The following is a 25,167-nucleotide window of genomic DNA, read 5'->3' as shown; positions in this document are numbered from 1 at the left end:
CGAAGGTCTCTCCAGGAGGAGGAGGCGGGCTGTATCTCACACAGGTGTCTCTGTTTTTTTTTAAATAGCGTATATATTTTACTGGTAAAGAATAGGCGAAAGAGCATAAAGAACTTCTATATACTCATCACCCTACTTCAATAGTTATCAACTCTTGGCCAGTCTTGTTTCATCCACTTACCCTCCTGTTTCCCCAGCATCACGTAGTGTTTGGAAGGAAATCCGAAGCACAACGTTGATTTCACCCCTAAGTAGTTAGGAATATATTGGTAGTAAACTATAAGGGCTCTCTTTTTAAAACAGAAAAAACTCTGTAGGATCATTATCACACCAAAAGTTGGCGGTAATTCTTTGGTATTGTCAAATATCTGGTGAGTGTTCACATTTGCAGTTTAAACAGATGTTTGAGTCAGGATCCTAGTAAGGTCCCTACCTCACGATTGGTGACGGATCTCTTGAGTCTCTTTTAATCTGTGTGTTCTGTCACCTGTGTCTCCCTACCTCTCCCTTCTTCCTTACCTGTCATCTATTAGTTGAAGAACCTGGGTTGTTGATCCTGTAGAATTTCTCCCACCAGTGCTTTATGAGGGTCTATTACGTGTGTGGTACTCGGTGGCCTGTTGGGTTTTTCGTGACATTTTATGAAAAGCAGCTATAGATATTGATGTTACAGCCTGGTCAATGTAGTGAGACCCTGTACTTACAAAACAATGTTTTTTTTAACTAGCCGGGCACAGCAGCGTGCCTGTGGTCCCAACCACTCAGGAGGTTGAGGCAGGAAGATTGCTTGAGCCCAGAAGGTCAAGGCTGCAGTGAGCTATTGAAGGAGGAGGTGGGACTTGACTCCAGAGGTGGGACTCAGACACTGGACCAAACTGACTGCTAGCTAAAACAGGGCTGGGTGGAAGCAGCTTTCCATCAGACATGCCCGTGGGTACCATGTCAGTTTATCATCGTCATGGCAACATCCAGGAGTTACCACCCCTTTCCATGGCAGTGACCCAAAAGTTAATACTTCCTTTCTAGAAATTTCTGCGTAAACGACCCCTTAATCTACACGTAATTAAAAGTAGGTACAAATGTGACTGCACAACTGCCCTGAGCTGCCGTCTTCTGTCTATGGGTCACCCTGCTCTGCAGGAGCAGTCCTGGAGCTGTCACTCCACTGGAGCTGTGATACCACTGCTTCGATAAAGTTGTTTTCTTCTACCTCCAGCTTGCCCTTGAATACTTTCCCGGGCACAACCAAGAACCCTTGCAGGCTTAGCCCTTCTTTGGGAGCTCATCAGTCCTGCATCACTATGATGGCGCCACTGTACTCCAGCCTAGGTGACAGAGTGAGACGTCTCCAAAACAAACAAACAAACAGAAAAAGATAATGAAGGTAATAGCAGTGAGGGCGAATTGAGGGGCTACTCTATTTTTAGGCACTGTGTTAATTGCATTACATGGACTGTCTGATTCGTTGTTCTCTACATACCTACAGATGAGGAAGCCAAGACTTGGAAGGGCTAAGTCACCTGCCCGAGGTCACGGGGCTAGCCTGGGTAGAAGCAAGATTTGACCCCCTGACTGACCCCAGAGTTGGTACTCTTCCCATTGCCCTCTGTGGCCTTCTCTGTACCTGACTAGAAACAGGAATCGGGCCTGCCTTGCCGGCTAGCTCTAACTTTTAGTTCTAAGCAGAGCCAGGAAAATGAACTCAGTGACAAACATGCTGGCTATTAGCTTGTCAAGAACTAGGGAACGATGGAAGAGATGAGGAGGGAGAATGGAAACAGATTCTAGCTGGTGACACGGTTTCTGATGTGAGCACTTACTGGGTAAACAGCCGTGTGTGCTGCCTTGGATGGCAGGCCCCTTCTGATGCCCCTTGTGCCCACTGGATATCCCCATCTGTTCCTGTGTGCTGGGGTTATCCGCCTGTGCAGCAGGAGGAGAAGGGTTCACTATTGGCACTGTCTTCTTCTCAATGGCTCTTCCTTCATCCCTCCTCTCCCTTGGCCTCTCAGTTACCTGTTTGCGTTTGCCTGGGGCGTGTTCAGGTGCAGGTCACAGCCGTGCCTCTGTGCAGGCATGCTTGCGCCCCCAGCTTTGTAGTGTCTATCTTTGCCGATCTTTTGATTTCTCTCATAGAACCTTGGATACCTCGTTTCTCATTTCATGGCGAGGTCACCACCCTCTCCGGTGGCAGCGCCGGGCCCTGATCTTTGCTGTGTCTCCACCCCGTGTGTTCTGTTTCGCTTCCATTTCTGCTGAAGCCTTATTTCCGGTTGTGCCTCTGATCTGGAAGTCTAGAGTACTTGCGAATGAACAGATGAACTTCCTTAGAGAAACACTTGGAAAATGATCCAATACTCCTTTTTTGGACGATAGATAAAAATACTTGTAATTATAGTGGCTGGTTTTCAGCTTTTCAGACCCACACTATTTTGGGCCTGTTTTATATTTGCCTTCCTCTTTGAGGCGGGAAGTGGCTTCAGGAAGCCAGAAGGAGTCCTATGGCCTTGATGGAAGCGAGTAAAAGAGATGTAGTCCTGTCAAGGTTGGGCTCAGAGTTCAGAATACACCCGGTGAAGGGACAGGGCTGTCCTGAATGCTGCATGAGCTCAGCCTGCTGGCAACATCAAGGGCTCATCACTGGCAGTGTGGAGTTGGAGAAACTGGGGGTGCGGGGAGAGTGAAAAACGCTGAGACGGGGAGGAGGGAGGGACTTGTGGTATTTAATGCATGTAGATGGACAATGACAAACTACTCTGGACCCAGTCTGCTTGGTCCATTTCTTTTTCTGCTTAAAACTTGCCATTGGCTCACTTTCGCCCTTGGGTTCCTGTAAAAGTAACATGTACACATGTTAAAGTAAGCCTTTTTGCTATACTCTTGCCTTCCTGCTCTGAGCATGTTTTCCTTTCTCAAATGCACGTGTTCTCACTGCAGAACTTTACACAGGCAGATATAAGGTCCCACCTGGAACCCTGTTCTTTTTTCATGAACCCTCTCCTCTCCGTTTTCCCTGGCTGACTTCTGAGCTTTCAAATCTCATCCTGGAAGCCTTCTCGAATCACCCCACTGCACTCCTGAAGACTGGGTTCAGTTTGCCCCGGGTGTCCTACACATGCTTTGTGTCACCTCTCCTAATCCTGCTAGTATGGTGTCGTGAATGTGCCCCACTTATCTGTGTTCATCCTTCATGACCTCTGGTACCTGGTTGATGCTTGTATCATTGAATAAATAGTTTTTTTGGTTGCAGAATAAAAAAGCTTGGCTCAGGCTGTCCGTGACAAAGACTGTGTTATTTATCAAGGTCTGTCTCATTTTTCTTTTTGTATACACACAGGACAGATGCATTTCCTAGTCTCCTTTATGGGTAGCTTGGGACTATGTGACTAGTTTTGGCCAATGGGTTGAAAGTAGAGGTGATGAGCGTTATCCTAGACTGAGGCATAGGAGAGTGGGGATGAGTTTTCTTGGTTCTTGCTCCCCTGCCATGGTAATTCTGGAAGCCCTGTGTTCCATGATGCATAGCTAGAAAATGACACTAGCCTGGATTCCTGAGTCACTGCTTGGAGGAGAGTTGCTCTGTTGTGTTGCCGGATCCACTACAGACTTTTTGTAAGAGCAAGAATTGACCGGTATCTGTTCAGCTTGTTATTACCACTGAGTCGAGCCTGTCGTGGTAATCTCGAGGAAGGGAATCCCTTGGCCCAAGGAAAAGTCTGGCTTTAGCTGTGGCAAATGCTTGATACTTAAGCTGTGTTACCAGGCTCCTGTTTCTCTCTCTTTAGTGTGCTTTCCTGTTCCCTTTCTGGGTTGACATCATTTTTGGTAGGTGTGTTAGTCCATTGTCATGGTGCTGATAAAGACATACCCAAGACCGGGAAGAAAAAGAGGCTTAATGGATTCACAATTCCACATGGCTGGGGAGACCTCACAATCATGGCAGAAGGCAAGGAAGAGCAAGTTGTGTCTAACATGGATGGTGGCAGTCAAAGAGAGAGAGCTTGTGCAGGGGAACTCCCTCTTATAAAACCATCAGATCTCGTGAGACTTATTCACTGTCATGAGGACAGCACGGGAAAGACCTGCCCCCATCATTCCGTTACCTCCCACTGGGTCCCTCCGACGACACGTGGGAATTGTGGGAGCTACAATTCAAGGTGAGATTTGGCTGGGGACACAGGCAAACCATATCAATGGGTTTTCCTCCTCAGGGTCACACATGACTGTGATCACCCCTGGGCACACAGTTTTTCTTCCAGGTTCACATTTATAGGAAAAAGTAAGAGTCTGTCTCCATTCCTGTCAAAAAGCTTACGTTTACTCTGTAGAGTCAACTTAGGTTCCATTCTCTCTTTTCAGCTGATCACAGGTTCTGGCTGGTGCTAAGACAGGGAAGAGCTCCATTGAGACATGGAGAAGGGAGGTTGGGGAGAGGGATGGATCCCAGATGAAAACTGGGACTGTTGTTAGGGGAAGCGGATGCCGTGGTGGCAGAAAACCAAGGTTCACTTCAGTGCTCGGTGTGTGAATGAATGGATGAGTGAGTGAGGGCCAGATCAGTGGATAGATTGAAGAATCAGCCCTCTCCCTCGCCTTGGGGGGCTCACAGCCTACTAGCCGAGTTAGCGCCATAAAACAGTAATTTTTAGCAGCAAGCAGTGAATCAGTGAATCAAAAGAAGAGGGAAATTGGTGCTGTCAGATCTGCTGGTCGAGGGGTTGTGGTTTGGGGTGTATTGGAGAAGATAGCGCAGAAATGTTCGTTTCGAAGCTGGGCTTTGCAGGTAGAATAGGACTTTGCCAGCGAGACAGGGTGGGGAAGGGCAGTCCAGATGGCAGGAACAGCAGGTGCGAAGGTTTGGCCACCTGGGCGTGTCAGGTGGCAACTGACTGATAGACCGTAGAGTGAGACAGAGGCAAGACGCCTCCGTAGTTCCTTTTTTAGCACTGTTTGTCATTCCTACTAGAGAGTCTTTTAGGTTTCAGATGCTACAATTAATGTTTCTTTTTCTGAAAGTGGTAGGATTGGAAAGTTCTCCCTTTTCTCTGTCTTGATTCTCCCTACCACAAGTGCATGTGGCGAGCTGCACCTTCCTCCCATGGCCGCTCTTGGACTTTGGATAGGAATTTCCTCCTAAGTCCCAGCCAGTCATTTCAGACCCGTTCTGGAAGGTAGAGTTTTGTAGGTCGGTGGTGCAGAGAGAGGCTTCTGTTCCTTAAAGGTGCTCTACTAGTTGACTGTCAGGGGCACTGCCAGAGGACTCTCAGCTCGAATGACTTGTAGCAGTTAGGCTTGGAAGACGTCTTGTCAAAAGCGTTGCCTCCAGGTGCCCTGTCATTTCAGAAACATCTCCCCATATGTAATAGGGAGACTTAGGACTTTGCTTCTAATAGTGTGATATTCTTGTGTGTTTTATTTGAAGGATCTAAAATCTTCTGTCCCCTCCTTGTTCTCTTCCCCTGCGAGGCTGATACAAGGCACAGTGGCTCTAGTGTTAGTTAAGCTTGTAAGGATCAGAGGTTTTACTAACCTTGTTTAAACTCTTATGTAAGAATTGTTGCTAACGTCCAGCTGAGCAACTTTCTTATGTAGAATAAATAGACATTTTCACTAGTGTAGTTCACTCTTATTAATGAATGAATAATGAATAGACAAATTATTTAAATCCAAATTAATATAATTGACACCATTTAATAAGCATGTACTGTGTGTCAAACACTGGACGGGGGCATCATATACATCTTTTTATTATTATACATATATTTTCAAAGAGATGGGGTCTTGCTATGTTGACCAGGCCGATCTTGAACTCCTGGCCTCAAATGATCCTCCCACCTTGGCCTCCCAAAGTGCTGGGGTTACAGGTGTGAGCCACCATGCCTGGCCCCGTTATATGCATCATGTCATTTAATATTCACGACAGCCCTGCAAGGTAGGCGGTGGTGGATACTGAGGCTCAGAAGGGTTGAGTAGAATATCCCAAGTCGCATAGTCAGCAAGTGGCAGAGCTGACATTTGGACCCAGTTCTGATAACAGCGGTGACTGCTTTCCCTGCTGTTCAGACAGTGTGTTCGTTTCCGAAGATTAGTCGGCCCGAGGTAGAGGTTAAGCTCATCGTTTCTGTTTCCTGACACATTTTATGACTGTCTTCTGGTTGAAGACTTTTCGAAAGCCTGAAAGAGACTTGAAATTGGACTTGGAACGACTTTGAGGTTTTGTAGCTTCTCCTGATTCATTACAGTGCGAATTAACTAAATGAATTATTTAGCTCAGGTAATAGGGTGATTTGATCCAGTAGCTTGGTAGAAAGAACATATTGAACGTTTTTATTTAATCTACTTTGGGGGCATATTTGAATGGATTAAAAAAATAAAGTACAAAGAATCCTTTTTATCAATTAATTTTGAGCCATTCTGTTCTTTTGGAAAGCTGCAGATATCTTTCTCCGTGATTGTTAAAATCCTTATCAGGCTGGCAAGCTTGCATTCATTCAGTGCTTACGCAGTGCCAGACATATTCCTAAGCACTTTATTGATCTCTTGTGATCCTTATAACCACTCTGTGTGGTGGTATTACTCTCTTCCCCACTCTACAGGGAGGACACTGAAGTGTGGTGAGCTTACTGATGGTCAGGGTCACGTAGGTGCTCAGATTCCAGACCTGAAGCTCACAGCCACTCTCTGGGGAGAACTTTGAATCCAAACACCAGGAGATGACGATCTGTCCCCACTCTTGGTCAGAATGTGAGAATCGAAATCGAAATCCTGGCTCTAGGCACATGCCTGGGCCCTGTCACCTGACCTCTGTGAGCCTCAGATGTCTGCATCTGTGGCCTGGGAGTCATCGTTTCCAATGTGTAGCATTTATAGATCAAGCAGGGAATTGTATGCATGGCCGCCCGTCACCCCTCATCTCTCAGGTGGGGTGCCTGCTGTGGTGGGGAACCCTCTTGTCTCATTTACCTGTTTTGGGGACAGACATTGTCACTCTCAGTGGAACAGCCCTCAACGCTGTCATGCACAGGGTCGCTGGAAATCTCCCATTCCTCCCTCCTCCGATGGATTGAGAATGGCCTGGCATGCTTACTCAGGGAGAATGAGTCTTCTTGGTTTCTAAAGACTCACCCCGTCTACTCCCAGGCCTGGGAATTCCACAGTCACCTGCCTCCTTCCACTGTCTGTCTGCAGCATTCTGGGCAGCTGTGGGCTCATGCTGCCACCATCTCACGGCTGCCACCATCTCACAGCTGTCGCCTGCTAGCTGGTCCCGCCTCCCTGCCCTTTGTCTATGCTCAGTGGGGAACACAGTTCGTCTCTGGGTAGGTTCAGGTCATTTCAGTCACAGCCCAGACCTGTCTATGTCCCCAGCCTGGCTCCCTGCCTCCCTACTGGCTGACTGTCGCTTGGCTGAGGACTAGAACTGCCCTGGACCTCTCTGGGCCTTTGTGTCCAGGCCTAACGCAGCTGGAGCCCCAGGGAAGAGATGACTGCCCCTTCCTGTATTAGCCTGTTTTCATGCTGCTGATAAAGACATATCCAAGACTGGGTAATTTATTTAAAAAAAAAAAAAAAAAAAAAAAAGGCTTAATGGATTCACGGTTTCACATGACTGGGGAGGCCTCACAATCATGGCCGAAGGTGAAAGGCACGTCTTACATGGTGTCAGGCAAAGAGAGAATGAGAACCAAGTGAAAGGGGTTTCCCCCTATAAAACCATCAGATCTTGTGAAACTTATTCTCTACCATGAGAACATTATGGTGTAAACTGCCCCAGTGACTCAATTATCCCCATGGGTTCCTCCCACAACACATGGGAATTATGGGAGCTATAGGTCAAGATGAGATTTGGGTGGGGACACAGCCAAACGATGTCACTTCCCATGTCCTTGCTTCTCCACTTCTACTCGTCCCAGGGTTGACTTTCCTAGGATGATAGGCAGTGGGGTCAGTGGCTCCCTTTAAGGATATGCACACACCCCACCATGGGGCAGTGAAGCCAGCCTTCCAGGAGAAGTTGCCAGAATCCCTGAACATTCCTTCTCTTCCTACCAACCCAAGAACTTTTGCTTGCCAAGTCGCCCACCGCTTTCTTAGTTTTGTTTTTGAGAAAACAACTCTCACAACTTCCTTCGTGGCTAATTTTTTCCCATCAGTATCCTGCTTTTTCTGCAGCTTCCGTTGACGAAGGTACATTTTACCTCTGGAACCGGTGGAGCAGAGAGCTGAATATACCCTGTTTCCTCGGGCTTCCTCGGAGTGACTCACAGGTTCCATTTTCAGTACTGAAAACTCAGCTTTGCCAGCGCAAACTCTCAGCAACTCTTTTACAGTGACAAGTACTTTAGAAAAGTTTCAATTCACTTATTTCTCTGGGTCACACAGGCGACTCTCTGCCCTGTTTTGAGCAAAGACTATTTCTTTAGCAAAGGATATTGAAATTGGGTTCTTTTTTTCCCCCCCATTCCCTTCAAGTAGTTTTTTTTTTTTTTTAAATCCATTTTTAAGGTAGAGAAGGGAGATAAGTCTTATAAAAACTTGAAAACTGTCTTTCGACAAAGACCAACTTCTGTGCACCAGCGCTTTCATCTCCAGGTGCCCGAGATTAACGTTTCCAAAAATGAATCTTTTAAACTCAGTTCTTCTCCTCAAAATGAAATATGTTCTATGGTAACAACCCAATTCCTACTATGTAATATGTAGAAATCATTTTCACTTTGTGAAGAAAACTAGATTTAAATGCTAAAATATTATCTTTTTGTCTTCCTGAAAAAATTTTCTTCCTTTGGTGGTAAAAAGCTTTTAAAATTAATGGAAAATTGTCCCCTTCCTGTGCTCTGGCTTGGGAGGAGAGCGAGATATCAGATCTCAGTTTCTCTGTAAGTATCATAATGACTGCCTTCCCGGTGTTAGAGGTTTGAACTGCTATGATGGCGTGTATTTTAAAGCAAAGTGGTGGTCAATTTTGATGAAAAGTGATAAAATCGAGTGGATAAAATTGGCTTTCAGCAATTAGAATGCTCTGCACCTGTAACTTTGTGCCCATGGCCCTTACACATGTAGGGGGAAGAAAGAAATTTCCTACAATTTTTTTTTGACACATCAGAATTATAACAATTTGTTTTTCATATAGCACTTCACATTTCTTGATCATTCCTAGGCCAGCAGACTTTTTTTCTATAAAGAGATAAATAGTAAAATCTTTCGGTGTTGTGGGCCATGTGATCCCCTGCCATCGAAGCAGTGAAACAGCCCAAGACAATTTGTAAACATGGTTGAGTGCCAATAAAACTTTATTTACGAAAACAGGCAGGGGGCCAGCAGGTCACATTGTGCCAATCCCTAATGCAGGTACTTCTCCTACTTAATGATGGTGGTGATGCTGACAGGGATGATTATGCCATTAGTGTCAGCTGCTGTTTTGAGTGCCTGTCATGGGCCAGACAGTAGATATATTTACTGCTCATAAATACTTTAATGAAGGGTAAACATGGGTAATGAAGGGTAAACATGGCTATCACCACTTAACAAAGGACAAAAGTGAGGCCCAGCTAGGTCAGGTGACTTGCTCTATGCCAGGGTTCTCAACCCCAACACTATTGACATTTTGGGCCACAGAATCCTTTGTCATGGGGGCCGTCCTGTGTGTAGTAGGATGTTTCATGGCACGCCTGGCTGCTGCCCACTTGATGCTGGTGGCACCCCCTTCCCCCCAACTGTGATAATCACAAATGTCTCCAGATGTGGCCACATGTCTCTGGGGTCAAAATCCCTGCTGGTTGAGAACCACTCCTCTAGGACATACCACTTTTTTTCCCCTGCTATGGAGGGGAGACAGGGTTAGGGGTCGGAGGCTGGAGACAAAGGCAGACGGCACCAGCAGCGGCGCTGGGGTGGAGGCCACGGCATCCGTTGGGGCCTGGGTTTCACCGCCACACACGGGGCAGTGTGTGGTGAGCTGAGGCTCTGGGCATCGAATCTCGCCTGCAGCCATGGCCAAAGCCCGGGGGTGATTTTCAACCAATGCCAGTAGGATGTACCACTTCTCAGTGTCAAAATCTGGGCTGGAAAAATGGTCTTTATGATTTTTTGTTGTTGTTTATTGGTTTTGTTTTGTTCTACACAGAAATAATGACCTCCCCCAAGCCAAAGCTCTTTTCCTTGATGTGTGTATTCACTGCTCTCCTCCTCTGCATCCCTGGCTTCCTTCCCTTATCCTGGCCTCTCCTACTTGAAACTTGCTAAGAGAAATCTGAAGTGTCCTCAGCACCCCCTGTTGTGTGATAAAGATCACAGAGTTAAAAAATGATAACTGTGGGTGTTGATGGATGTGTTCATTTGATTGCATTAGTCATTACACGGTGTACACATACCTCATCTCTTTGTATATCTCGAATGTATTCAATTTTTATTTGTCAATCGTACCTCAATAAAGCTGGGGGAAAATGTGAGCTGTGGAATATCGTTGACTGGCTTCCAAGTCTGGCTCCACCTGTGTTTCACTGAACAACTGTGGAAATCTTCCCAACTTTGCTGAACCTTACTTTTCACCTCCAGAAAGTGGAATAATAAGAGCACTTATGGGCCAGGTGCAGTGGCTCATGTCTGTAGTCCCAGCGCTTTAGGAGGCCCAGGTGGGCAGATCACTTGAGACCAGGAGTTCAAGACCAGCCTGGCCAACATGGCAAAAGCCCGTCTCTACTAAAAGTACAAAAAAATGGCTTGGTGTGATGGTGCATGTGTGTGATCCTGGCTACTTGGGAGGCTGAGGCAGGAGAATTGCTTGAACCCAGGAATTGGAGGTTGCAGTGAGCCATGATTGTGCCACTGCACTCCAGCCTGGGCTACAGAGCGAGACTCTGTTTCAGAAAGAAAAGAAATAATAGTACTTCTGTCATGGCATAATTGATGTGGAATGATGAATTCAAAGTGAACGCTCAGTGAATAACTGGTAACATGATGATGACAGTGACAATAATGATAACACAGATAAGTTCCTTAGACTCCTCGTCCCCTGGGTGGTTTTCTGCAGGGCTGATGTTTATTACCTTCTTCAAGGTTTCATACTTTGCAGAATCCTGAACAAGCCTGTGCAGATTATACCTTTCCTTGCAATGAACAAGTCTATGATCATGAGAAAGTTATTAACCTCTCTGAGCCTCAGTTTTCTGATCTGTAAAATGAGAATGGTAATAGTTCCTACCTCCTAGTGTTACTGTGAAGAATAAGTTAACATGCATCTAACATTTAGAAGAATTTCTGGCCCTTGGTAAGGGCAATATATATGCATGTTGTGTGTTTCTAGATTTTCCTGACAATTAGACGAGATGGAAAATATTCTCTTACTTTCCTCTCTAGAATAGACCAGGCATCCTCTGCTGCCTCCCATGGCTGGGAGGACCCTTGCTGCCTCTCACCGGCCAAGGATGGTTGGGTGTGGATGTCCCCAAGGGCCCAGGGGTGACGATGTGGGTATAGTGCCAACAGTCACAGTTGCTTTCACATGTGGCATGATTCCCATGTGCCTGGCGATATTTCTGGTTGTTAGCTACATTAACCTCATCATAATGCAATGAGGAAGCCAGGGGAACCAAGGCTTTGATTATTTTATTTATCTATTTACATAATAATGAGTTGGTTCCTTTCTCTCCTCCAGAGAGGGCCAATGAGTCTTTAAAAAAAAAAAAAAAAATAGGGCCAGGCATGGTGGCTCACGCCTGTAATCCCAACACTTTGAGAGGTCGAGGTGGGTGAACCACTTGAGGTCAGAAGTTCAAGACTAACCTGGCCAATATGGCGAGACCCAGTCTCTACTAAAAATACAAAAGTTAGCTAGGTATGGTGGCACATGCCTGTAGTCCCAGCTACAGGCATGAAGGCTGAGGCAGAAGAATCGCTGGAACCTGGGAGGTGGAGCTTGCAGTGAGCCAAGATCATGCTACTGCACTTCAGTCTGGATGACAGAGCGAGACTCTGTCTCAAAAAAAAAAAAAAAAAGCATTGCAAATTTACGTATTTAAACCTATTTGATGTTTTCCAGTTCATCACAGTAATTTTTTTTTGTGGTATTCAAGTTGTCCTATCTTCTGCCCATGGACGGTGTTTAGTTTGATTCCTGAATCCTCAGGAGTAGTTTTTGCCATCACACTGGACATCAAAGCAAGGAAGCCGAGGTGTTCTAGGCCATTCTTGTACTTCATGCCCCAGACTTGGAAACACCTGTTCCTCCAGGGGTTCCTGGCTTCTTGACTGGGAAAAGGGATTTAATTTTTTTTTTTTTTCTTTGAGACGGAGTCTCACTCTGTTGTCCAGGCAGGAGTGCAGTGACACGATCTTGGCTCACTGCAAGCTCCGCCTCCCGGGTTCACGCCATTCTCCTGCCTCAGCCTCCCGAGTAGCTGGGACTACAGGCGCCCACCAGCTTGCCCGGCTAATTTTTCATATTTTTTAGTAGAGACGGGGTTTTACCGGGTTAGCCAGGATGGTCTCGATCTCCTGACCTCGTGATCCTCCCATCTTGGCCTCCCACAGTGCTGGGATGACAGGGTGAGCCCCCGCGCCCGGTGGGAAAAGGTGTTTGTACAGCATCATCTAGTTGGTGGGGCTTGTTGCTGCTGGGTTGGTTATCGTTTCTAGGCCTTTTCAGTGTTCAGAGCTAGAAAATCTTTCCCTTTCTTCTTCCCCACCTGCCTCTTCCCTCCCTTTCCCCTACCCCATCCCTTCTTTTTTAGTAGACTGTATATTATGATCCATATAGATATTTCTAATTCAAATTTTGAGTTATGGATTTTTTTTTTTTTTACTTACCTACCTTGATTTAATATTTGTATCCCTTTTCTTACACTAGAAATATCTTAATGGCATAAGTAAAATTTCTTTTTTTTTTTTTTTTTTGAGATGGAGTCTTGCTCTGTCACCCAGGCTGGGGTGCAGTGGCGCCATCTTGGCTCACTGAAACCTCCACCTCCCTGGTTCAAGCGATTCTCGTGTCTCAGCCTCCTGACTAGCTGGGACCACAGGTGCATGCTACCACACCCGGCTAATTTTTTGTATTTTAAGTAGAGGCAGGGCTTCACCATGTTGGCCAGGCTGGTCTTGAACTCCTGACCTCAGGTGATCTGCCTGCCTTGGCCTCCCAAAGTGCTGAGGTTACACGTGTGAGCCACTGCAACTGGCTGGGATAAATACAATTGCTTACGAGGTTTTGCTAATCTGGTAGCTGAGTAATGTAATCTCCATGTAGTTTTAATTTGCATTTCTCTAACATGAATGAAAAGAACCCTTTCTTGCCTCCCACCTTCCACCACTTTTTCCAACCAAGGCAGAGTTGATCACATTTTCCTTCATGTCCCCATGATGCCTTGGAGACAGTGCTCTGATAGCATCGATCATCAGTGATCAGCTTAGTGGTTTCTCGAAGCTGTATATTTTACTCTGTGTATTTTACTCTCTTTTTATCTTCCACTGTTTGGCATTGTGTTTTACCTTAGTGTTTATGAACGACTTAATAGTTTTGACAGTTTTTACTAGATCTGTTAACCTCAATCCCTTTTTAATTCCTATGTAACTGCTTTTCCCCAGCAGAGCAGCTAAAAAAAGAATGAGAGAGAGAATAGCAACACAAGAAAAACAAGCTGTTGAGAAAAAACAGATGTATGCTTGTAACGCTGACTTCTCTTTGAGTTCCAGACACACGTTGCTCCAGCGGCCTTCATGACATCTCCATGGATTGTCTGAAGCAGGGTTTCCCAAACTCAGTCTTGATGACATGGACTGCGTAGCTCTTTGCTGTGGGAGGCTGTCCCGTGCGTTGCAGGGTGTTTAGTGACATCTCCCCACTAGCCTTACCTACTAGATGCTGGTGACATCTCCCTATCCCAGTTGTGATAACCAAAAATGTCTCTCAACATTCCCTACTCTGCCCTTAGAAGCAAAAATACCCTTCTTTGAGGACCACTGGTTTAAAGGCGTCTCACACCGAATGAGGCCAGTGCAGAACCCAGATCTTCCTCCTGACTTGCTCGTCTGCGGTTTTCTCCATCTTCCTAAATGGCACCACGTTCCATTCAGCTAGCTAATCAAGTTAAACAGCCTGAGTCATCCTTGATTTCTCTCTTTCCCTCACTGTCTACATCTAGTCACTCAATGAGTTATATAGTTCCTTCTAAAATATCTCATAAAGCCAGCCATTGCTTTCTATCTGCGTTACTACCGCGAGTCTAACCTGCCATTTTCTCTTGCCGGGAGTACTACGTGTCGACTCCTTCCTGGACTCTGGAAGCTGATTCCAAATCTGCAGACACTCTGGTGTGCACCCACATCTCCTGCCTCACCTGTCACCACACTCCTCATTCTACTCTCCAGCCCCGTCAGCCTGCCTCTAGGAAGGGCCAGGGTCACTTCGCCCTCCGGGCCCATGTGTTTCCCGTATTCCCTCTCCCCCAAATCTCCAGATGGTTGGCTTCTTGTCCTCCTGGTCTCCATTCAGTGTCACCGCATCAGTGAGACCTTCCCTGGCAGTCCAGTCTGACCTGACTGTGCCTTCCATCTGGCTAATCCATCGTATTGCCCAGTTTTATTTTCTTGATTGAAATATCAGGATCCCCAGTCTTCTAGTTGACATCCCCAGTCTTCTAGTTTACATCGTGTTGGCTCTTTATGGTCCATCTCTCCTCTAGAATGTAACTTCCAGGAAGGTAGAGATCAAGCTTACCTTGCTTCCCTTTGAATCCTGACTCAGAGGATGGACTCTGCATGAGACCGGCACTAAGAGACTGCGGCATGAACATTCTAGTGTTTCCCTGAGAGGACTCTAGTCATGATTTACCTTGCCCTATGGACAGAGAAAGAAAGATTTTAGTCCTTCTCAGAGTCGAAGCTCTTTTACAGACATCATCCCGAATAACACTCGATAGTCACACTATCATTTCCTCCTTACCTAACATTGCGGCTGCTGGTCATCCTCCCTTGTACCATGTTTAAAGAATATTGATCCTGAAGCTAAATTTCAATTATATACAAAAGAAAGGTAATTTACTTTGAATCTGGTTCTGTCTCAATTCACAATGCAGGAAATGACCCAGTGCCTACAGTCTTTTCTGTATCGGAATCTAGAATGTGTGTGTGACCCAGTGATGTAACACAGAGATGGGGAAACCTCTTTTGTAAAGGGCCAGAGAGTGGACGTGTTGGGATTTGTGGGTGGGGCAGACATCGTAACTCTTCAACTCCATCGAAGTGGTATGGAAACAGCTGAATGTAAGCAAATGGCCGCGGCCACGTTCTGTCAAACTTTATGAAACTATTTCCAAAAAATAAAAATCACTTTCTACAGTTACAGCAGGCACACTTTTATGTTGTTTGCACTGATGCGGTAATTTTCTGTTTATTGTTATCAATTGTGTTATCTACTGTCTTAGTGTGTTCAGGCTATTTTAACAAAATACCGTAAACCGAGAAGCTTAGAAACAACAGAAATGTATTTCTCGCAGTTCTGAAGGCCAAGGTCAAGGCAGCTGTGGGATCTGGTGAGGGTCCACTTTGTGGTTCATAGAGGGTGCGTTCTTGCCACGTCCTCACGTTGCGGACAGACGAGGGGTCTCTGGGGCCTTTTTTATAAGGGCACAAATCCCATTTGTGAGGGCTCTGCCCTCATGACTTAAGCGCCTCCCAAAGGTCCTGCTCTTCTAATACATTACCTTGGGGGTTAGAATTTCAATGTGCTTTTGAGGGAACACAAACATTCAGACCGTAGTTTCTCCTGTTCTGTCACTCTGGAAACTTCAGGCTACATAACACCTTTTATAAAAAGCCGTGGAGTGCCTTGGGGGCCACATTGTTAGGGAGAATGCATTTTAAAAGAAATCTCACCAGTACATATTTTCTAAAAGCACTTCTAGTTTAAGAGGATCCATCTCAGCTCTTTAGAAACCTCTGGGCTTGTGTTAGTGAGGACAAGCCCAAGCTCGTCACCGTTCAATTTTGTTTTAAAGATAATTTTCAAGAAACGATGTTTATAAACACCTGCCAAAAGGTCATGTGATCTATCAACGTGGGACCCTTTTTTTCTTGAAACAAGCTAGATAAAAGGCAGAAACAAATGCAGCCTGAACCATTTTACTGCTCAGAGAATCTTCTTTTGCAATTTGCCATGAAGCTGTCCGCCTGTTGCAGGCTATAGGCTGGCAGCCGATAGAGGTATGGAGTTGGTCCACATAGTTGCTTTTGTTTTTTTAAAAAAATTTTAATTAGTTTGACCAGTATTAAAATACAGATGAATTTTAGCCCCACCCTAGTGAAACACTTGCCCACGAGCACCGGGAGAAACACACACAGCCGTGTTCACAGCATCGCTCGCAACGACAAAGCATTCCACACAACTTAGATATCCATCGATAGGAGAGTAGATTTTCACAAAGTGTGTTACAGCATAGAAATCAACACAGCTACGAAAATGGATGAACCTCAGCTGTGCACATCAGTTCTGATGGATCTCATGAAAATTATGTGGCTCGAAGAAAGTGAGTTATAGCCAGACACATTCATAAGAAGATGAGAAAAATGTAGAATGGAACAGGAGGTAGGTTAAGAATTCACACTTACGGGAAGCTATACGGAAAGGCAAGGGCATGGTAACCATAAAAATTAGGGTTGTGATCATGGGAGAGGGCCAACATTGGAGAGAGGTTCTCAAAAGTTCAGAGGTTCTGTACCTTAAGATGGTACACAGATAATATGTCTTGTTGGTTCCTCATTTCCTATATGTAGATATGCGTTAGTTATTCTCTTGCATGCTTGAAATGTTTTGTAATTTAAAAAATTAGATTTTCTGGAAGCATTGGGCAGATTATTTCCACATAGCAGCAGTTGGCTGGGCGGAGTCATAGCTGAGTCCTTGAGAATGATGTGCACCTTCTGGTTTATCACAGTACTTAGTTGTACTCTCCCTGCTGTTCCCCCGGCTCAGCCTGTCTTGCCCGTTTTCAGTGGCATTTGAGGTTTGAACGTCTGGCCCTGGGACGTTAGGGGATACAGCCTGTTGAAAATCGTCATGGTGTTTTCTATTAACACATTGGTAAGGCAGTTGTTGCCTATGCATATCATCTGTAATAGGAATGATTTGTACACGAGAGAAATTTTTCCCAGGCATAAGTAGCAGGAATGATTCCCTTGACCAAGTAGTAGATCTTTTGGATGCTGTGAATCCTGTCACTGTGTTTTCTTTTTTTTTTTTGGTCTTGACTTCCAAGAAGCTTGGTGGAACTGTGAGCTCATCTTTAGCGAAAGTGGAGACCTTATGGCATGTGGTTTTGGTTTTAATCTTACTGTTGGCTTTTTTGTTGTTGTTTGAGACAGTCTCACTCTGTCTCCCAGGCTGGAGTGCAATGGAGAGATCTCGGCTCACTTTAACTTCTGCCTCCCAGGTTCAAGTGATTCTCCTGCCTTAGTCTCCTGAGTAGCTGGGACTACAGGCGCACACCACCGTGCCTGGCTAGTTTTTAGCAGACACGGGGTTTCACCAGTTGGCCAGGGTGGCGTTGAACTCCTGACCTCAAGTGATCCACCTGCCTTGGCCTCCCAAAGTGCTGGGATTACAGGCGTGAGCCACCGCACCTGGTCAGCTTCACTTATTTTCTTGTTTCTCCTCCTCCTATTTTATTTCCTCCCTGAAGAATATTACTCCATAATTCACTTGTTTATGTAAGTGACAATTTTTTTTTTTTAAAAAGAGGATATGAACTATAAACTCTCATTTACCTAGCATGATGGCAGAATATGATTTTGTGAGAACATTCTGGAAAGCTGGGCTTTATCCAGAACGTTTTATTCACAAAGCTGCCTTGATCATCTATTTCAGCTGTGCGTGTTACTAATTTTCCAAGAATGAGAATATAATTAAAATACACTTAATGCTAAAATGCAACTGAACATAATTTGATCTTCGATAATTTAGAAGGCAGTTAAAGAGCGTGCCGTGCCTCAAGGCCATAATTAGGAACATCAATTATCATAGTGTGACACTATAAAAATCTGGTTATTTCAGCTTTCTGATGATTTGAAATCTGTGGGAACTAGAATTTCAAGTCTGTGCATGCAGTCTGCGTATATATAGGTCTTTTGAGCCCCTTATATGAGCAGTCCATACATGATTTCCTAGCTGATGAGTGTGAGAAAGGAGAGGCCACCTGACAAGTCTTAGCAGAGATGTGACAAGGTTAGACTCGGGTGTTGCGAAGATCCTCCCGGCCGCAGAGTGGTGTCAGGACTGGAGCAGGGCAAGGCTAGGGCAGTAGTCCCTGCCCAAGGTGACAGGGACCCAAGAGCACAGCGCTGAGGGCCTCAAGCCCTAGACATTTGAGCTACCAGTATCTGTGACACTGGCAGGTCCCTTCACTTTTCTGGGCACACTTGACCATCTTCAGAAGGAGCAAGAGTGTGGAGCCATAGGCCAGAGGAAAAATCAGTGGTCCTGAGCCTATCCTCCTGCCTGGTTTAAAATTTTACTATTTTGTTCTCCACAGATTGATTTATTTATTTATTTTTGGCATTAATTTTGGTATTTCAAAGCATTGCATGGAAATATTATTTATTACGATTACTGAGCTTTTTGCCACCTCCTCAAGTTTTGCAGCTGGATACCTGGGCCTTGCCCACCCAGACTCTGAAAACTTCTGAATGGTGCCATTCCTAGTTACAATTTTTAATTATAATTCTCTGGGCTTTGAATAGGGAAAGACCGTGTTTCCACTTAGAATTTGGTCAAAGCCCTTGTCCATTTCTGTACGTCAAGGTGGAGTACCGACGAGCTGTAACCTGTTCTGATTTAAAACAGACATTTAATTCGTTTTGCTGTTTGTTGAAATAGAAGCTGTGGCTGGAGAATTAGCGTATTACAGAGCCTTTGAAATCTTTGTCCTTTCCTGGCCGGGGCTGAGCATGTAAATGCCTTTGAATGCGTGTTTCGCCGCCTTTGTATCTACATTCCCTCCAGCGGAAATTGAAGGCAACTTTCCAGTTTAATGATGATTGCGCTGAGTTAGGCCCCTGCTGATGACAGTGCTCCTGCTGCGGCGGCATGGCCTTTGGGGATAATATTCAATATTGCTTCCCCAGCACTTTGGAAATTCTTCAGAAAAGTTACTAGGGACCCGAGTGCAAAGGGCAGCCTTGTCAACCGAGCTATCTTATGTAACTCACTGGTGGCCAGCCCCTAGTTTGGGCAGAATCTTTGTCTTTGGGGGAGGTGGGTAGAGTGGCTGCTCTTCAAAGGTTTGCCGTAAGAGAGGGCTTCGGTGATCACAGCTTCAGGGCTGCCTGCACCCCTCGCGCAGGGGAAGGGTATGAGGGAAGCAGAGTCACCCTTTGGAGGGACCTGGAGTAGGTGCTCAGTATGGGCCTCACAAGGGAGAGGAGTTCCCTGAATCCAGGCCCCTTCCTCTGAACCTCCGTTTCCCTCTTCTTAAACAGTTTGTGGACAGGATATTTTATTTTAGCAATGGATTTCAGAATAGTGGTCTGTCAACTGTAATGGCTTTGATATAGAAAGAGTTGCATTGAAATTCTGACTACTCTTAAACCACATTTTCCCCTCGCTCACATGGCATGGTGATGCCAACTGCATATGGTCACGAGGATGAATGGTTTTACATGCAGGTGCCTAGCTGAGGGAAGGTGTGGAATAGACGGTGAGTCAGGTTATTAAGGCCACAGAAAGAACTGTGTCTTCCAGTATCAAATGAGGAATGCAGTTCCTGTCATTAAATGAGGTGATGTCACTAACATCATGAGGACAGTGCCAGGCATGTGAATTCTCACATTTGTGAATGTTGAATGGGGTGTGGATGCCTTCATGCAGGGCTGGTCTGGGTACATTTTTTCCCCCACTTTATTCTGTGTCTGGCACACAGTTGGGAAGCTTAATAGGTGTCAAACATTTGCCTGTTGAACGCCTAGGCCAAGAAGAGGGGAGAAGTTGTCAGTGGTAGAATGCAGAGGCCACACGGGGTCATGAATGGTCTTGGATCTGCCAGAGCCTGGAATGGCTTGGAGAATCTGTCTTGAAGCCTGCCTGTCTGCACAGTGGTCAAGGCCCAGATGCCTTCTACCAGGCTCGGCCTTGGCTGGTAGGCACCAACGTAGCTGTGTTGATCGTTAAAATGGCAAAACACATCTCCATCAGTCAGCAAAGTGCTGCTACCCTGAGATCCTCTCATGTTGACCTTCACTTCCCCACTGACCTTGACCTTCTGAACTCCTGGCCCAGCAGGAGATGGGAGAGAAGAGGCAGGCTTCCGCTGCAATCGTGGTCTGTTTGAGTTGTGTTTAGGACAAACAACCTTTGGTGTGGACAGAGCATTGTGTTAGCCACTGAGTCCAGCCCTCATGGTGCTCAAATGAGAGAGATGCACAGACAGGGGCAACCTAAACTCTAGCCTCCCAATGCAACAAAAGCCTACAGCCTGCAAGGGCTCACTGCTCAAGGTGATGCATGGTCCCTGCTCTGAGGGTTTTTTCCCGACCAGCAGCAGAGATGGCACCTCGCTGGTGGTGCTGACACCTGGCAGGCAGGCACATACATGCCTACTGCTCATCTGTCCCCACCAAGTGGCATTCCACGGAATTCCCTGCTCATGGTGGCTTCTGGGACTCACAGCCTCTACTGTGTATCATTCGGATTGTTCAGTAATGTGAACGTTTCCCCCATGGGACTTGGGGTATTTACGGATTTCATCCAGGCTCTGGGTGGCATGTTATCCCTTCTGCAGGGATCAACCTTTTAATAGCAGCCACGTGCTGGATTGTTGCTGTGGCCTGGCACTCCCGGGGCCCTCTACAGATACTGTCATTAATCCTCAAATCACTCATGCCAGGTGGGTGCCATCGTCATCCCTCCTTCATATTTGTCGACTTGTTGTGCAGATACCTCCTGAGTGCCTGCCGTGTGCTAGTCACGGCTCCGAGTGCCAGGGATAAACAGGAAACAAGACAGAAAATATCCTTGACTTCTAAGGTATAAGGCAGACTGTTGCAATGCCTGTGTAATATTTTCTACTGCTATTTACACATAAATGGTATTTCTAGATGGGTACAAATTAAAGACAAGTCCATCAATTTCTCAGCTGGAGTGTCCTGACAACATGTAAGGATTTATTTATCTAATGAGCGAAAGAAACAAGAATGCCAAGTCCCAGTGGACGCAAGTGTGATTATGTAAGCTGTCTGTTATGTCGAAAAGCGCTAGAAGACTGTTAGGCCTGTTGCATGTAGGAAGGAGAGAATGAGTCGGGAAAGTGCAGGTCACAATGGGCTGGGGCTAACGGGACAAACATAAATGGTTATGGCAGAGACTGTTACAAAGGAAGCTTCACTTTGAGAGAGGCGATGGAAAGGTTGTCTCTCTTTGAGGTTGGGCCATTAGCATCAACAAAAACTGCTCTAAGATTACCCACCACGTGTGTTTGGGAGTTACTTGGGTGTTCTACAACCCTGCTGTGATTTCTGTGTACAGGAAGAGAGGGGAGAGAAGAGGTGGGCTTCCTCTGTAATCAGGGTCTGTTTGAGTTGCATTCAGGACAAACAACCTTTGGTGTGGACAGAACTGTGTTAGCCACTGAGCCCCATCCCTCATTCTGCCTTTTTGGTGCTCAAGTTGGGGAGATGCACAGATAGGGGCTACCTAAGCTCTAGCCTCCCAGTGCAACAGTAGCCTAAAGCCTGCGAGGGCTCACTGAAGGCAGTGCATGGTCTCTGCTCAGTTATTTATCCCCCTGGAAGCCCTTCTTCCCTGATCCCCCTGCAAGTAACCTGTCCCCTTCCATCTGTCGCTCTCTTGGCCCCTCTTTGTCTCATTTTTCTTGGTAGCATCCAGCAGAGACATTTATTTGTGTCCTGTCTGGCTTCTGCATTAGCTCATCCACTCCTTGAGGGCAGAGATTGACTCGTTCACCATGGTGTCCCAGAGCCCACTGTGGCACCTGTCACGTAGCAGGTCTTTCCTGGGCATGTGGTGAATGAACGGGTGCTCACAGTGATTCTCAGAGGGAGGCGGGTTCTCACTCGTTACTTGAAGTGAATGTGTTCAACACCGTTAAATCGCTCCTGCCAGTTAGTATCTGGCTGCAGGTATTGAGTGGTTTGGAGGAATTGGAAGGGTTTCCCTTAGACAGGGCAGTGGAGTTGAAGGCACCTGCGTAGGTGTCATGCGGTGCCTTTGACCATCCCCTACCCTTGGCCTGAAGTCTATGCGTATCCCCTCAACTCTGCAGCTGAAGTTCCAGCTCGGTGCGAGTTTGTATTTTGTCTTGATACTTATTGAGCTAAATATGCAGCAGAGTTCAATCAGAAGCAGGATCACCAAGATAAACACACATGTGCACACATGCTTGCACACATGCATGTGCACACACACATGCACACATACACACATGCACACACATGCACACACACATACACATGTGAACACACATGCACACACACATGTGCACACACATGCACACAGATGCATGCACGTACATACACATCGCATAGTTGACATACAGTGTTTACTGCTGCACCAGCTAAAGTTCTCATGTCAGAGATCATATATGCACTGCATCAGGAGAGACTCACTGAAATGCTACTCTTAATACTTCACCCCGAAAAAGGCAGGTAACAATGAGATAATACTCCACCTTCAGAGGCAAGGTTCTCATTCCCCTCCTAGGGTTTTATCTGAGAGAAAAGGAAATACACATTCACACAAGGACTTGTGCACAAATGTTCAGAGCAACTTTGTGTTAGCCTACAACTAGAAAAGGCCAAATGGCCATTGGCGGTGAAAAGATACACAAATTGTGTCAAGGAGGAATGAACCACTGGCACACGTAACAGCATGGATGAATCTCAAAATAATTGTGCCAGTGAAAAAAAAAAAAAGACCATAAAGAGCATATGCTGTATGATTCCATTTATAGAAAACTCTGGAAAATGCAAGCTAATCTGTAGGGACAGAAAGCAGATCACTGGCTGTCTGGCGACAGGATGGGAGGGTGGTGTTACCAGGAGTCTGAAGAAACCTTTGGGGGTGATGGACATGTCCTGTGTCTTGTGATGGGGGTTTCATAAACGTAAACATATGTCAAAACTTGTCAAATGGTATGCTTTAAATATGTGCACTGTGCTGTTTGTTGGTTAAACCTCAGTAAAGCTTAAAAAAAAAAAAAAAAAAAAAAGAAGGCAAGATGGGAGCTGCCCAGGGCATCCTGGCACATAGGAGCAGTGACCCGCAGCAGGAAAGACAGTCTCCAAACCCATCAATTCAGGGCAAAATAACTGAAGAAGTAGCACATTCCCCACAGGAGAGGCTTGTTCTTTCCTCAGTAACAGCTGTGGAAGGAGGGAAGGAGGTAAGTGATGAGATGGGGCTTCCCTGGGAGGACCATAACCTAGTTATAAATTGTAATAAAAAGACAGTGAATAAGGCTTCTTGTAAAAAGAAAGTTACATGCGAGGGCCGGTCCTTCCTAGTCAACTCTATAGGGCAGAGCTGCATTGCTAAAAAATGAAGTTCTTCACTTGAAACCCTGTTGGGAACTTCAGGGAGTGATTTTCTGAACCCCCGCCCCCTACCCTAGGTAAAGAAACTTCTTTCTAACCTTCCAGTGTCTCTCCTCCCAGAGCTTGCTGGAATGGGTAGAGGTCTCTCCCACCAGTTTCCATTACAAAGGGAACAGGAATTGAAGCCCTTACTCCAAACACACCCTCTCACCCCATGACATTATTTTCGCCCCTGTCCGGGTGTTATTTTCTCTGGGTAGCCCACAGGGACCTCCCAGGCAGGGCTCACACCCTCCTCTGTCCTCCTTTCCTGGCTCCTGGCTTCCTCTGCTTGCTGGACTGCACCATGCTGGCCACCTCCCATTTCCTCCAGGAGATGCAGGGCGTGTGAGCTTGCAGCTCCCTCGGCCTGAAATGCTCTTCCCAAGGCCGTTGGCCCCTCTGCCCTTAGGTCTGAGCTTTCCCTTCCTTGAGACAGCATGGCTGGGCATGCCTAAATTCATCTCCAACCCTTCACCCTGCTTATTTCCTTCGAAAAAACACAGTCTGAGTTACTTGTTTCTTTGTATGTTGTCTGTCACCAATTCAGATGTGAGGTGCTGGAGGCAGAGACCTCGGTCATCTCTGTCCATCTCTGCTGTATCTCTGGCACCTGGAGCAGGATGGCAGCCACACAACTGGGGCTTGTTTTAATGAGAGTGTTGGTTTAACTGAGCATAGCTTATCATTGGGTTAAACAAGGTAGAGTTATTTCTCTCTTTGCATGAAAATGTGAAGTGGAAGGTGTGGGGTAGGTAGGCAGCTGTTTTCCACGAGAAACCGGGACCCGGTTTCTTCTGTTTTGTTGCTACACTGGCCTGCGGGAAGGGTGTGTGATCCAGAAGTTGCTCACATCGCTAATTTCCACATCCTGCTGGACAGAGTTTAGCTACTCAGATGGCTGCTCTGAGCTGCAAGGGAAGCTGGGAAATGCAGTCTTTGTCTTGCAGCCCTGTGTCCAGCTACAACTTGGTGGGTTTTATAACTCAAGGCAAAAAGGATATTGGGGGCTATTTAGCAGTTGCAGTGCTTGATCCGTATTTGATGAATGAATGAATGTCCCCGTCCCAGCCCCCTACATGTCCATCTAGCACAGCACTTGCCACACTGTCGTTTAGTCAGGGCTTGCTCATCTCTGAATTTCCAGCGCGCAGCCAGAGCCTGGGTATAATAGACGCGTAGCGGAGGTTGAGTTGAAAAGCTGGCCACTGGACTGTAGAGACTTTCCCCTAACTCTGGGCCATTGGTGAGAGTGAGGGTCGTTTTTGAGAAAACCCTGTTCGTCTGCAGGAACAGCTTTTCCTTGTAAATGTAGATGAAAATGAAGTGTCCCATCGGGGCAGGTTTTACCAGGAAATAAGCTCCAGGAGCCAAAGCAGAGGTGAGGCGTGAGGGCACGGGAGGCCAGGGGGTCTCGTATTTCTTTGGAGCTTCAGATCTTGTACTTCATCTCCCCCTCCTCAAGAACCTTCTTTGCTGAGTGTCAGATGTTTCTGCTTGGTTTTAGGACAGAGGGGGAGAGCTTCCAAGTGGTCCTTGGAATTTATCGGCCAAATAACTTCCATGGTCAGGGAAAAGCTGATATTCTTGATATAT

The 25,167-nt window shown here is 46.2% G+C and overlaps 1 protein-coding gene, 1 long non-coding RNA gene and 1 other non-coding gene across 11 annotated transcripts in view; 1 reads left to right on the top strand and 2 right to left on the bottom strand.

Annotated features, from left to right (window-relative positions):
- The window catches only part of SNX29 (sorting nexin 29), a 588,023-nt gene that overhangs the window by 307,531 nt on the left and 255,325 nt on the right, over positions 1-25,167 (top strand). The window lies entirely within an intron of this gene.
- Positions 9,905-10,022, bottom strand: LOC116271394. Its single transcript, XR_004179952.1, has one exon. It is a non-coding gene; the product is annotated as a small nucleolar RNA ACA64 (small nucleolar RNA).
- LOC116271231 lies at positions 10,106-15,065 on the bottom strand. 2 transcript variants are annotated; one of them, XR_004179666.1, is made up of 3 exons: positions 14,936-15,065; positions 14,711-14,830; positions 10,106-10,270 (listed from the first exon to the last, which is right to left on the bottom strand). It is a non-coding gene; the product is annotated as an uncharacterized LOC116271231 (long non-coding RNA). The 2 variants fall into 2 exon arrangements; XR_004179665.1 differs by lacking the exon at positions 10,106-10,270 and adding an exon at positions 13,709-13,795 and having other exon boundaries at positions 14,936-15,060.

This window comes from Papio anubis, chromosome 18 (genome assembly GCF_008728515.1).
Source record: "Papio anubis isolate 15944 chromosome 18, Panubis1.0, whole genome shotgun sequence".
Taxonomy (NCBI): Eukaryota; Metazoa; Chordata; class Mammalia; order Primates; family Cercopithecidae; genus Papio; species Papio anubis.
This window is presented reverse-complemented; position numbering and strand designations above follow the sequence as displayed.